This window comes from Schistocerca americana, chromosome 6 (assembly GCF_021461395.2).
Source record: "Schistocerca americana isolate TAMUIC-IGC-003095 chromosome 6, iqSchAmer2.1, whole genome shotgun sequence".
Lineage (NCBI taxonomy): Eukaryota > Metazoa > Arthropoda > Insecta > Orthoptera > Acrididae > Schistocerca > Schistocerca americana.
In genome coordinates this window covers 585,423,704-585,439,569 of record NC_060124.1, presented here as the reverse complement: position 1 = coordinate 585,439,569, position 15,866 = coordinate 585,423,704, and the positions used below count along the sequence as shown (strand labels likewise).

Below are 15,866 nucleotides of genomic sequence, written 5' to 3'. Positions count from 1 at the left end.
GCTGCCTTCACTACTTCATCCCTCAAAGCTACCCATTCTTCTTCTACTGTATTTATTTCCCCCATTCCTGTCAATTGCTCCCTTGTGCTCTCCCTGAATCTCTGTACAACCTCTAGTTCTTTTAGTTTATCCAGGTCCCATCTCCTTAAATTCCGACCTTTTTGCAGTTTCTTCAGTTTTAATCTACAGGTCATAACCAATAGATTGTGGTCAGAGTCCACATCTGCCCCTGGAAATGTCTTACAATTTATTACCTGGTTCCTAAATCTCTGTCTTACCATTATATAATCTATCTGATACCTTTTAGTATCTCCAGGGTTCTTCCATGTATATAACCTTCTTTCATGATTCTTAAACCAAGTGTTAGTTACGATTATGTTGTGCTCTGTGCAAAATTCTACCAGGCGGCTTCCTCTTTCATTTCTGTCCCCCAATCCATATTCACCTACTATGTTTCCTTCTCTCCCTTTTCCTACACTCGAATTCCAGTCACCCATGACTATTAAATTTTCGTCTCCCTTCACTATCTGAATAATTTCTTTTATTTCATCATACATTTCTTCAATTTCTTCGTCATCTGCAGAGCTAGTTGGCATATAAACTTGTACTACTGTAGTAGGTGTGGGCTTCGTATCTATCTTGGCCACAATAATGCGTTCACTAAGCTGTTTGTAGTAGCTTACCCGCATTCCTATTTTCCTATTCATTATTAAACCTACTCCTGCATTACCCCTATTTGATTTTGTGTTTATAACCCTGTAGTCACCTGACCAGAAGTCTTGTTCCTCCTGCCACCGAACTTCACTAATTCCCACTATATCTAACTTCAACCTATCCATTTCCCTTTTTAAATTTTCTAACCTACCTGCCCGATTAAGGGATCTGACATTCCACGCTCCGATCCGTAGAACGCCAGTTTTCTTTCTCCTGATAACGACATCCTCTTGAGTAGTCCCCGCCCGGAGATCCGAATGGGGGACTATTTTACCTCCGGAATATTTTACCCAAGAGGACGCCATCATCATGTAATCATACAGTAAAGCTGCATGCCCTCGGGAAAAATTACGGCTGTAGTTTCCCCTTGCTTTCAGCCGTTCGCAGTACCAGCACAGCAAGGCCGTTTTGGTTATTGTTACAAGGCCACATCAGTCAATCATCCAGACTGTTGCCCTTGCAACTACTGAAAAGGCTGCTGCCCCTCTTCAGGAACCACACGTTTGTCTGGCCTCTCAACAGATACCCCTCCGTTGTGGTTGCACCTATGGTACGGCTATCTGTATCGCTGAGGCACGCAAGCCTCCCCACCAACGGCAAGGTCCATGGTTCATGGGGGGGAGGTGGAACAATGTAATAATTCTAATTCTAAAGAAGGCAGGTGTTGACAGGTGTGACTGCTACTGAAACACCAGCTTAATTAGTCATGGCTGCAAAATAGCGACAAATTATTTGCAGAACAATGGAAAAACTGATAGAGGTTGACTCCAGGGGAAGATCAGTTTGGGTTCTGAAGAAATCTAGGAACATGCGAGGCAATACTGATTTACCTTAGGAGATAGGTTGAAGAAAGTCAAACCTATGTTTATAACATTTGTAGATTTAGAGAAAGCTTTTGACATTGTGTACTGGGTTGCACTCTTTGAAATTTTAAAGATAGCAGGGATAAAATGCAGGAACTAAAGGTTTATTTACAACTAGTACCATATTCAGATTGAAGTTATATGAGTCAAAGCGCATGAAAGGGTGAGAAAGGAGTGGAACAGGATTGTAGCCCCTCTCCCACATTATTCAACCTGTACATTAAACAAGTTGCGATGGAAACTGAGGAGAAATTTGGAAAGGCAATTCAAGTTCATGGAGAAGAAATAAAAAGTTTCTGGTTTGCTGATGACATTGTAATCATGTCAGAGATGGCTAAAGCCTTGGAAGTGCAGTTGAAAAAGATGGTTAGTATTTTGAAAAGAGATCATACAATGAACATCAATAAAAGGAAAGCCAGGGTAATTGAGTATAGTCGAATGAAGTCAGGTGATGCAGAGGAAATTAGGTTATAAAATGAGACACTAAAAATAACAGATGAGTTTTGCTATTTGGGTAGTAAAATAACTGGAGATGGTTGAAGTAAGAGATGACACAAAATGAAGACTGGTAATAGTAAGAATTTCTGAAAATGAGGAGTTTCTTAACATCCAATAAACATCTACATGGCAGGTGTTCTTTTCTGAAGGTTTTTGTCTGGAGTGTAGCCTTCTGTGGAAATGAAATGTAAACAACAGGCAATTCAGACAAGATGAGAATAGAAGCTCCTGAAACACAGTGCTATAGAAGAATCTTGAAGACTGGATGAGTTGATTGAATAACATATGAGGTGTTACTGAATTGATATGGTGAATGGGGGGAAGGAGGGCGAATTGCCACATATCTTGACTACCCCGAGCACACTTTCTGAGGCATCAAGAACTTGCCACTTTGGTAATGGAAGTAATTGTGTGAGGCGGAAGGGGTAAAAACTGTGGAGAAAGACCAAGGCTTGAATACAGTAAGCAAGTTCAAATGGGTGCAGATTGCGGTAGCGGTTGCAGGGATAGGGAGACCTGCCCAAGAACTGCACCATACGAGTCTTCGGTTTGCAGACCACCACCACCACCACCACCACCACCACAACAACAACAACAACAACAACAACAACACAGACAACTAAAGTGAAACTTTATTCTTACAAGTTGGTCAGTGGCTGTAAATTTAAGCAGTGATGATGGTAGAAACTTCCCAAATTTGTGTTGTTATTTTCTCATATCACTTGTTTTAATTGATTAATACATTATAAAGCAAATCAAAGAGCACAATGTGGTCCTTGTGGAAGCCCTCACTTTGAAATATAGGCTTTCTCTTGCATTAAAACACATGGTTAAAAGGACACAGTGTAAACCTGAACAAATTAAATGTCACAAATCCTAACATGAAAAGAAACTGTAGGAAAGAATGAAATGCTGAATTCCTTGACAGAAAGTATTCAAAAGTGGACACTTTCAACTACACGTTGTCTCAGTTCTGAAATGTCTGTTTCCCAATTGCAAAGAAAAAATTGGGGCTTACGTAACATCAAATTCCACAGCTGTTGACAGTAATACTTAAGGTGTGGTGTTAAGCTGGGGGAAAAATCATTAATGAATAGCTTTTCAAACTCTTTAACAACAAGTGAAAACCAAATGGTCATGCCCCACACAAAGCATACATTGACAGAAAAAATCTGTGATTTATTGACAAAGTGAGAGACTTTAATGGCATGCTATGAGAGCACACAATGTACCCGAACAGTAAGCAAACATTAGCACAGATACAGAGAATCCAGCTAAGGAGTACCCAATTTCAAAATTCAATATCTCAAAAACTATGATCAAACAATGGAAAATCCAGGATGGAATGTATCACTATTATGACAAGGAAAGTCGCTACTCACTATATAGTGGCAGATAGGCACAACAAAAGACTGTCATAAATAAAATTTCACACACACACACACACACACACACACACACACACACACACACACACTATACACACATGACTGCAGTCTTGTGTAAGTGTGTGTGTGTGTGTGTGTGTGTGTGTGACGTATATTTTTAATGAAGGCCTTGCTGGTTGAAAGCTTATTTGTGACAGTGTTTTTGTTGTGCCTGTCTGCAACTCAGCATCCTTGATATACGGTGAGTAGGAACTTTCCTTTTCATAATATTGGAAAAAACTAAGATCGACAGACGAGTGCAAAAAAAGGTAAGTCTACTGTGAAGGCTGTAATAATTTTACACAGAAATTATACAGACATTTAAAAATAGTTCCAAAAGCTGCTAACAGACAGCACTACACACTCTTCAGTTCACAGACAGTGTGCACACATAAGCTTGCCCTCTACAAACAGTCTCTGCAGTCACATCACAATTCTTTTCAAAATGTTCACCACTTGCACCAGAGAGGTGGCACAAATGACCCATGAATTTGGCATCACATCTTGTAGTGTATTAATGGAAATGGATTAGACAGATTGCTGACACAGTGGGACGATTACAGTTAGACAGTGTCTTTTGATGTGCCCCACTGAAACTAGTCACGAGGAGTCAGATTGGGTAAATACAGGTGTTGATCCATCCCTGCACCAGCAAATGTACAATTATCTACTGCAACAACTCTATTCTCAAAGATAGCAAAACACCTGTTCGGCGCAATGTGTTCTGGCCCTATCTCATGTCAACTTCTCGGCATCTGGTCAATCCTCCAACACTAGCCAATGGTGAAAAATTGTTCCAAAATTGCTATGTAATGTTCTCCAGAGATCGTTTGTCACATGAAAAGGGCCAATGATGCCTCTGCTGCACTCTGGGAGAACACAGTGGTTTTACTTTTCACAAAAGTGGATTTTCAGAACCCCCTCAAACCACCAGTTTCATTTACTCGTGATGCCATTCAAGTGGAAGTGTGCTTCACCTGTAAATCAGGTGCAGCCAAAATCAAATGCTTCATTATTAATCAGTGTGAGAATACAGTTCGCAAACTGAGCTTTCTGTCACACAGCTTGTAAAGGTACGGCCTTGTGGCTTTGGATTTTGAATGGAAATGTTTAGACTCTGTCTCACTATTTTGCGGATGCTGGAACACTTGAAACCGGTCCATTCTGAAATTTGCTGGATGGATTTCGTCGGGTGTTGTGGAATAATTAAAGAAACCATGGTGACATGTTCAGGAATAAAACCATGCTGACATGTTCAGGAGTAACTACAGTTTGTTTGGAGCCAACATTTTCTACTAAATCATCAGCCACGCTGTCTGTCTGTCGGAATTTGGTGAAGAGCTTGAGAATAGTTTTTGCATCGGGCCCTTTTAAAACATTAAATTGCTGTTGCTGTAGGACTATGTTCTAACCTATGGCAGTCCAGTACCAGAAAAACATGTCATTCAATGAAACGCATAATATCAATCGGTACACAAATCTTTCACATTTTATTGGTGGAGCTGATCTCTCTGAGCTGTGGCACACTATTTATTGGAATAATGAATTACAATTACAGCAGCATGTTTCAGAAAATTTTTGAACTATTTCAAAACTTTTGTATGAATTTCTTACAGTTTTCACAATAAACACGCCATTTCTTGCACTTGTAACATTCCAGGATTATGGTTAGCACCGGCATTGTGTATTACTAGATCAATACTCTTATATCTCCAGCTATAATTAAATTCAATTACTTTTCGATAATAGGAAAAAGGCTTTTAGAAGAATAATAGCGATACCAAACAATAGTAGTTACAATACCCTTTGTACCATAAACAATAAAAATCAGATTCAGGAAATTAATATATAGAAAATGTTTAGATAAAATAATAATATATTTCGTTCTCATCATCTGTAAGTGGTAGAAATTAAATCTCAAGCCTAATTAACAAAATATAGATAACTGATTGTTTAGCATTGTTAGCAAGCTTATTTCTGCAATTTCAATACTAATGTGATTTTTATGTGTTTAGAAAATGTCTTAAACTTGTTCTAGCAAAGTAGGGAATATTATAGAGTGTTTGGTAATGTTGTTCAACTAATTCATATTATAAATTATGTTTTGCATTATTATAAACAGTAGTACATTGTAGGAAGAGTATAAATTCTCGGCCTCGAGTACTGTTAAGGGCAGATGAGTGCTGGACCCACTAGAAGACAGGTCTGTGCATACAGTTGAGATAAGTTCTCAGTGCATGATTCAGGTTTTGATTTACAATGGAGCAACTCGTGTGTTGGACATTGTCGAAAACAGCATATTAGAACAGTGCAGTGACGGATTATTTTGGAGTGTTAAACAGTTTGATTTAATATCACAAAAGGCAGAATGATGTGTGACTTTATATTTGTAATTTGTTGAGTATTAGTGTTGAACAATGCAGTGGACCTGACACACCCATTTCTACCAAATTACTGCATCTGGACTATTTAATATCACCAGTGTAGTATGTGCTACCATCAGTTAGCTGTAGTAGTAACAACGGGGCTTATTACACCGAAGATTGATCATGAGCTCATAAGATACAGGTTTTGAAGTGAACAAATCTATGTACCTACTTTACTTCAGTTGTGGCCTACGTCACTGTAGTGAAATCCATTATGGTGTCCTGTATTTATTGAACAAGCATATTTTAGCTCATGTATGCAGTCGTCGTGGGACACCGAAGACAAGATATTCACACCATTTGTAACTACTCACTAACTGGTGGGACATTACACACTCATCTAGTGATCTTAGATTCTGATATTTAATCTTGAATACAAGGACTCCTCTTCCAGACACCTAAGATGTACAATCATGCCCAGATGAGTTTGAGGAGCCAAGCTGGAGAATCAAAGTGTTTCAGTGCAAATTTAAGGATTAAAGGCATGCATGCAGCAACTTATGTGGACACCTGTAGGTGCCACCAACTAGGAAACACTGACAAACTGCTCTCATCAGTACAGGTGGATGCCCATCACGTGGGCGTGCGCGCAATCATAATCTGTATTTGGGAATAAATTGGTGATAATTACTTGTTTGATGTTCATTTATTTTTGCACCTCATGAACCTACTTCCTACGTTGCCTAACAAGAAGCAGCGATGTCCTCAGTCGAGGGTAATGCATTATAGAAGTGGGGTCAACATGGGATAAATTCTGGAAGTCCTACAGGGTCATTCCATATCAACTCACGTAGGCCTTCCTGCTCGACCATCACGGATTTGATTGAAATTTCGTGTGAACATTCACACCTGTCCCCCAATGAACAGTAGTAAATTTTAACATTCGTTGAAGCAATAATGGCTGAGATACAGTCAGTTTTTTCACTCCACGTGTGACTTTGCGCAGAGCAAGTGAGAGTTTCTGGTGACACTGAGCTGTTATATCTTTGGCTATATTTTGCTGAAAGAAATGCAGTTTGGCAGTCTTGTAAAATTTTACTCATTCTCTTAAGAATAATAATGAAAAAGAATTTTACAAGTCACATTCAGCAAGAAAATTTTAGGCAAATTCATCCCAAAAAAATTAAGAGTTTCGCTTCTTATGTGTCAGTGACTAAAGCTATGATGAACATGGAATTTATTAACCTAACAACACAAGGTTATCAAATATAAAGTTTCATCAATGTACCACTTTCCAATACTGAATAAATTAAATGCAAACTTGGAGAAAGGCAAAAAAATGTGGTATTTTCAACATGGTTCTGCAAAAAAAACAACTTATGTTCTATAAAATTTTCAAATCTGGGTTCATTTGAAAGACCATGGTTTTAACCAAGGAGGGCTAACAATGCTAGATAATCTGAATTAAGATTTGGCGCAAAAATTGCAAGTTAAAAAAAAGAAAAAAAAAAAAATATTAAACTTTGGGTTCTTATATCTGCTAGAGTAAATGTATGCTGAACAATTAAACTTAATACACAATATGATACTGCAATGCCTGTGGTGTTCAGAAGTATGATGCAAAGTTCCTTTAAGGGGATTTGTATCTAAATAACTGTCAAAAAAACATTTTTTTAAATTTTTGACTTAAAAAATTATCTATAGTTTTCTGAACAACAAAAAGGTTATTCCAGGAAAATGGACCACAGAAAGTACCAAAATTAGAGTAATTTAAAAGTGACTGCATGCACCATGACATCCCCATTGCACACAGTCATCTCTGTTAAAAATAAAGTTTTGCTCTCATTTGTTTTGTTTCTAGGACTTTTTGGTCCCTTCAGTTGGCTAACATGTGAAAGCTTTACAGTTGCTTATCTTTTGCTCATACAGAGAGTTTAGTCATTGTCTGCTATTGCTTTGACATGAATATTTTGTTCACAGTGAAGTAATTGTGTGCGTTTCTTATTTTATTTGTGAGTTTCTTACTCCACTTGAAAGCAGTGGAAGGAATTAAGAAGCTCGTGTTAAACTGTGGTGTCACCGCCAGACACCACACTTGCTAGGTGGTAGGCTTTAAATCGGCCGCGGTCCGCTAGTACACATCGGACCCGCGTGTCGCCACTATCAGTGATTGCAGACCGAGTGCCGCCACACGGCAGGTCTAGAGAGACTCACTAGCACTCGCCCCAGTTGTACAGCCGACTTTGCTAGCGATGGTTCACTGTATACATACGCTCTCATTTGCCGAGACGAGAGTTTAGCCTAGCCTTAAGTTATGTCATTTGCTACGACCTAGCAAGGCGCCATATTCAGTTACTATTGATATTGACATTGTGAATCATGTACCTTCAAGAGTGACGTTCATCATTAATGGATTAAAGTTAAGTATCAAACTAATTACGTCCGCTTTCTGAATTATCATTCCTTGTCATGTTCCAGACCTCACGTCAGTATAGTTCTTTGCCCCTCACGCTAGCCTGCGTGAGCTAAAATGCGTGCATTTCAGCCTCCTCTAGTAACACGGTGTTGGTTCTTCAGCCAACACAACATAAACAACATAAATTTCATGGAAATTGGTTTGCCAAATGGATTAACTCTGCTAATACTGAAATACAGTATGATACAACACTTGAATCAGCTTCAACTACTCCAAGTGCTATGGAGCCAAAACTGAAATATTTGGACAATGGGCTTGACAGTATTAATGTTGATAATACAGAGACACCAACTATTGATTCAGGTTGTGCTATTGCTGAACTCTCTGCTCTATCTGAACTAATAAACAAAGCTTTGCAGTGTAAGGAATGTGGCAAATAGTGGTGTGAAGACAGTTGAGGAGATACATGCTAGAAGAGGCTGTGCATCAAAATTAAGAATTGTTTGTAATTTTTGTGGTTTAAGCAAATGTCGTTATACTTGTGGCATAACTAAACAGAGAGGCTGTAACATAAATATTAAACTTGCTTATGCTATGAGGTGTATAGGCAAAGGGTACAGAAGTGTACACATTTTCTGTGTTCTTATTGATTTACCTCCCCCTACAAGGTTTGACAGGTACAATAAAATTATTCTACAGACTTTAGAATAAGTATCAAATGATAGTATGAAAAATGCTATTCAGTAAAGTGTAGACATGAACGACAGCAAAACATATATGTCTACATCCCTGGATGCATCCTGACAACAAAGAGGCCATAGTTTTCTAAATGGTGTAGTGACAGGTATCTCCTTGGACAATGGTACAGTCATTGATGTGGAACGTATTACCAAGTACTGTCATGTCTATACTAGTGGAACTGAAATCAGAAATGTTTGATTAAGTTTAGTGGTTATAGTGTAGAGATGGAATGTGATGGTGTTGTGAGGGCATTTCACAGGTTAGTGGAGAAATATGGTTTTATGTGTACATCTTACATAGGAGATGGAGACTCAAAAGAGTACCAAAAAGTGCATGAATCCAAACCGTATGCTGACACAAAAATTGAAAAAATGGAATGTGTTGGACAGTCCACAAAAGGTTAGGTACAAGATTGATGAACTTGAAGAGGAATTTGTAGGGAAAGAAATTTGCTGGTGGTAAGTGCATTAGTGGACGTGGTCGGCTTACAGACGAAGAAATAGACAGGTTGCAGTATTATTATGGACAAGTGCCATAAGATAAAATAAAAATGACCTTGAGGGAATGAAAAAGGTAGTATGGGCTGCCTTCTTTCATAAGGCCTCCACAGATGACAACTCATGTCATGCACTCTGCCCACCTGGCAGTGATTCATGGTGTGGCTACCAGAGGGCTGTTACTCAAGGTGAGACCTACAACCATTAAGATTTTCTGCCATTTGCTATAGGGATCTTACTGACACAAAATTATCAGAGAAATGTTTACATGGTAGGACTCAAAATCCAAATATAAGTTTCAACAATTGTATATGGGAAGTGTTCTAGTAGGACTAAATACTTTGGAAATAGGTGCACTGTTCTATGTTTCAATAACGCTGCAGTGTCAATGCATAATGCTGTGGAACTGATGGGAGTGTCTGGTGGACTAAATATGCATAGAGCTCTAACAGCCACTGACTGAAGGAGGCGCTTTGAAGCAGAAACATCAGTGTTGGAAGCCACCAAAGAAGCAAGAATAAGAAGTGTGAAAAAGTGAAGGAAGGAAGAACAACACAGGAAACAAGATGAATATGGACTTGGGATGCATTAATGCCATTCAAATTTAATAGATAAAGCAAGTTTTAACTTCAACTTTCCGAAAGTTAAATTATTTCATGTTCTGGTACACTTTTGAAGATAAAGGGCTGACATTTTTTTACAGTGTCTTAAAATATGCTCAACTAAAAAGTAAGACTACTCTTGTGGCTTAACTTTGAAAATAAAATATTGTTTTGAAGAAAAACCCTGAATTCATTTCCAAAATTTTTGATAATCATACTTAAAATTTTTTTGTACTACCGTTTATGACAGCAGCATCTTTTCAGTAATCTGCTTTAGAGATAATAGTGTAAAGAACTTACAGGAAAAGAACAAACCTTCTACTTTGTTTGTATTTTGACTAATGTGTACCTATGATGTACATAAATAATTAGCATGGCTTACTTCACTTGCAACAAAGAATACAATTAAGTGTTAGAGCTAAAGCTGTGGCTCATACATAAAAATGTTCCCAAAATATGACTTAAAAGATAGTAAGCTTTATATGGGCTTACAAATCTTACTCTTTGAGTCACACTGTTTAGAAAACTGACAATTTTTTCAAGGTTTCCCCTGGTATTCATGGACTAGGCCCCTTAAACATGCATGCATGTCTGAAGGTACAGGCATTGTTATGAAATACATGAAATGTATTCACAGTTGTAAACTTGGACAGCTGTGAAGAAATTTCATGTACTACAAAAATGGTGAGCAGCGTAAGAATGGGGACTACAAAACTCCATTTATCTACTGTTTTCCAATAATCTACGAATTCATCAAAAAGATGGTTTTTGTGAAAAGGTGCAAACAGGGTATGTTCGACACTTCTTTACAACTACTGTTCCCTATTAAAGCTTCAAAATCAGTCTCATTCGATACAACATGTTTTAAGGTGGCCCCATCCCCCCTTCAAAGAATAACTTTAATTTCCAATATGGGCTAACAATACCAAATAAATTGAAGCAAATTACCCAGAAAAATCATACTGCAAACAAACTTTTAACTTTGGCCTATTATATTCATTGATTAAAGGCATGATGAACACTAAACTTTGGACACGTACATTAGCAACACAAGGTTTCCCAATACAAATATCATTCACGCACTCCTTCCCAAATTTCTGCAGAATCAGTTCAAACATGATTTTCATAAAAATTACAAAAATACACTCCTGGAAATGGAAAAAAGAACACATTGACACCGGTGTGTCAGACCCACCATACTTGCTCCGGACACTGCGAGAGGGCTGTACAAGCAATGATCACACGCACGGCACAGCGGACACACCAGGAACCGCGGTGATGGCCGTCGAATGGCGCTAGCTGCGCAGCATTTGTGCACCGCCGCCGTCAGTGTCAGCCAGTTTGCCGTGGCATACGGAGCTCCATCGCAGTCTTTAACACTGGTAGCATGCCGCGACAGCGTGGACGTGAACCGTATGTGCAGTTGACGGACTTTGAGCGAGGGCGTATAGTGGGCATGCGGGAGGCCGGGTGGACGTACCGCCGAATTGCTCAACACGTGGGGCGTGAGGTCTCCACAGTACATCGATGTTGTCGCCAGTGGTCGGCGGAAGGTGCACGTGCCCGTCGACCTGGGACCGGACCGCAGCGACGCACGGATGCACGCCAAGACCGTAGGATCCTACGCAGTGCCGTAGGGGACCGCACCGCCACTTCCCAGCAAATTAGGGACACTGTTGCTCCTGGGGTATCGGCGAGGACCATTCGCAACCGTCTCCATGAAGCTGGGCTACGGTCCCGCACACCGTTAGGCCGTCTTCCGCTCACGCCCCAACATCGTGCAGCCCGCCTCCAGTGGTGTCGCGACAGGCATGAATGGAGGGACGAATGGAGACGTGTCATCTTCAGCGATGAGAGTCGCTTCTGCCTTGGTGCCAATGATGGTCGTATGCGTGTTTGGTGCCGTGCAGGTGAGCGCCACAATCAGGACTGCATACAACCGAGGCACACAGGGCCAACACCCGGCGTCATGGTGTGGGGAGCGATCTCCTACACTGGCCGTACACCACTGGTGATCGTCAAGAGGACACTGAATAGTGCACGGCACATCCAAACCGTCATCGAACCCATCGTTCTACCATTCCTAGACCGGCAAGGGAACTTGCTGTTCCAACAGGACAATGCACGTCCGCATGTATCCCGTGCCACCCAACGTGCTCTAGAAGGTGTAAGTCAACTACCCTGGCCAGCAAGATCTCCGGATCTGTCCCACATTGAGCATGTTTGGGACTGGATGAAGCGTCGTCTCACGCGGTCTGCACGTCCAGCACGAACGCTGGTCCAACTGAGGCGCCAGGTGGAAATGGCATGGCAAGCCGTTCCACAGGACTACATCCAGCATCTCTATGATCGTCTCCATGGGAGAATAGCAGCCTGCATTGCTGCAAAAGGTGGATATACACTGTACTAGTGCTGACATTGTGCATGCTCTGTTGCCTGTGTCTATGTGCCTGTGGTTCTGTCAGTGTGATCATGTGATGTATCTGACCCCAGGAATGTGTCAATAAAGTTTCCCCTTCCTGGGACAATGAATTCACGGTGTTCTTATTTCAATTTCCAGGAGTGTAGATGACATTCAATTTTCTTTTAGCAAATCTGTTTTCCATAATTTCAAACTAATTACGGTTGGGAAGAACATGTTTTCAAGCATCCAAATAATCATGTTTGATTTTCCAACGTGTGCTAACAATACTGAAAATGGCGGATAGATCTGAGGGAATGCACAATGGCTGTCATCCATGTTTTGTTTCATGTGGATTTTATTTTTAAATTGACAAGTAATGTCTCGCTATATTGCGCTGGTCCATGGTGACATTGTCACTACTGCTTGAAGAACATGAACCAGCAACCCCATTGCCACAGGGGCCATGCCTGATAGCTTTGAAATACCAGCCATGCGGGTTTTCTTCATCCAGGTTCCCAAGCCTGTAATTTGGTTTCTCAACCTAGTTTACAAAGTTTTGTGGCAGTACCTGTCTGCTCACAAAGCCATTAGCTATGTACATTATCTCCAATTCTCAGATCTGTAAGTGTATCTCACATAGGTAGCAAGCAAAAAGTAATAATTTTGATTTTCAACTTCTTAACATTTCAAAATTTTTGACCACTTTCTGCTGTTCATTTTCTGGAAATACATACTGTCAGCCAGATGATGGCACTGAAGGAACAGAAAGTGTGAAAATTAGGTGTTGTTCTGACACCCAACAAGCATCCTGTCTTTTGAGCCAATAAAATCGATGAAATGTGGTAGGCAGCATGCAAGATGGCGTAAACTGTAAGCAGTGTCACCACAGACCAATGTAATACAGTGAGACAGTACTTGTCAATATACATATAAAAAAATACGTGCAACAAAATATGGTCAACGGGTTGTTGAAATGTAGCCCATTGCCTTGATAAATACTTGTAAATTTCTCCATCATTTTCAAGTGTTGTTAGCATACATTAGAAAACTGAACAACATTTTCTGGATGCCTGAAAACATGCGATTTCCAACTGTGATTAGTTTGAAATCAATTAAGGACACAGATTTGCTGAAAGTAGACTAATTGTAATTGTTACTGGAAAACCTTATGTTGGTAAGTTGTTGTGTTCAAAGTTTCATGTTAATCAACGAGTATAAGAAGCCAAAGGTGCAGTGCAATTTTTCCAGCTGAATGTTTTAAATTTTTGTGGCACTGTTAGCCCATATCGAAAATTAAACCCACTGTTCTAGTAGGGCACACCCTGAAATATGTTTTTCGAATGTATAATAAAAAATGGTTTATGTAAAAGTATCAAAGATGCACTGTTTTTACCTTTGCACAAAATTCGTCATCTTTTCAGCAAATTTGAGACTAATGGAAAAAAGTAGTAATAGAATGAAATTTTGTAACCCACACCCTTGTGCTACCAGCCTGTTATGCATTTAGTTTCATCACACATTTTCTCTATGAGATATAGGTATCCGAAGTTTACAATTTTTCTCTCTTTCCTTTTTTTCCCCTCAATGCTGTAATTAATTGTTTCAAATTATCTAGCATTTTTAGCTGGCATTGAATAATCAAAAACATCTTTTTTGTGGTTAAAACCATGTCTTTCTACTGAGTTCAGTTTGGAAAATTTTTATAGAACATAGGATTTTTGAGGTAGCAAGTCAAAAACCTTTGACTTTGCACATAATTTATGCAGTATTGGACAGTGGTACATAAATGTTGTTAGGTTACTAAATGCCAAGTTTCTCATTTTCATATCTTTAGTCCCTGATGTATAAGGAGCCATACTTTGTGAAATTTTTTTGGGTACTTTTCTTTTTGGGCGATTTTGTCAAACATTCTGTGGTTGAATATGGATCGTAAAATTCTTTTCATTATTACTCTTAAGATAACGCATAAAATTGAACAAGAAGGGCAAATTGCATTTCTGTCAACAAAATATTGCCCGAGATATAATAGCTCAAAGTCGCCAGAAAATCACACTCACTCTGCGCAAATTCAAGCACGGAGTCAAACAAGTGATCATATCTCAACCAGTATTGCTTTAATGAACATTACTAAATTTTACCAATGATCACTGGAGATGTGAAAATGTTCACATAAAACTGCATCAACACCCATAGTGGCTGATCAGGAAAATGTTCCAAAATTAGGCGATTTGAAATGGAATGACACTACAGTCCTGAGGAGGTGCAGAAAATTATAAATTTCTGAGCAGGTCCAAGTCCCTGTGAGAGAGGTGGCATAATAGTGGACTGTACAGTCCACAGCAGGAGCAGCAGCAGGACCCAACAATATTGGGATGTCCAGCACTTGAATTAAGGTCGGTCTGCTCAAATTTGGACATAATATGCAAGGCAGAGAAAACACCTTTATTGTTTGCGTATGCAGTATGAATAATTTACTGAGCAGTTTGCACATACAATTTCAACACACTAATGCTCAACATACAAGGTGATAGAAGATGATACTGAGAATCATGTTCAGCTTTTTGAATTTGGAACTTTGGACACATTCATCCATGGTTAGTGTGGAAAGGAAAGATACAAAGCACTCAGACTGGTAGCTGTTGCTTAGTGGAAGCATTAAAGTGGCCAAACGGCATTCAACAAGAAGAGCACCTTGTCCTCAACATAAATGCAGAACATTACAGAAGTAAGAAGCTGGGTCACAAATGTGAGGACCTTAAATAAAAATGAATGTGTTACAGTTGTGGGAAACAGGGATGCATACTGAGTAATATTATCAGCACATAATCAGGCACATAGGTGAACAAGGAAGGAGATGTATGGTCAACACACCAATTGTTCCCTGCCTAAATTGCGGATTGCTGTTAGTTCACCGAAAATGTCATTATGATAGGGGAAGGGGCGGGGGGGGGGGGGGGGGGGGGGGGGGAAGAGGAAGGCTGCTGGGCACTTGGCTGTCAACAGCACGAAAGTTTGTGAGGAAGGTGGGTCTGGTTGAACAAGATGAATACCAACAAAGGAAATCATACCCCAAAATTAGAAATCCTGACCCCCATGTAATGAAAATGTGTGAGGAGGAGGAGGAGGAAGAAGAAGAAGATAAAATGCAAAAATTTGACCCTGAGCTTCCTTAGTAAATTGACATTGCTGTATAAATTATTGACACACCCTCTTAAAAACTCCTAATGTGTTGCACACAATTCCCACTACCTCAGCAATTTATCAAACACAAAAATAGTCCTGTGGCGTTTAACAGCATAATAAAGTCAGCCACTTCACAGAGATGTTGTCAGACTGCT

General features: G+C 39.6%; 1 protein-coding gene across 2 annotated transcripts in view; it reads right to left on the bottom strand.

The window, feature by feature from the left end:
- LOC124619411 (DNA polymerase lambda-like) overlaps positions 1–15,866 on the bottom strand; it is a 178,196-nt gene that overhangs the window by 34,708 nt on the left and 127,622 nt on the right. The gene's annotated exons all lie outside the window — the stretch shown is intronic.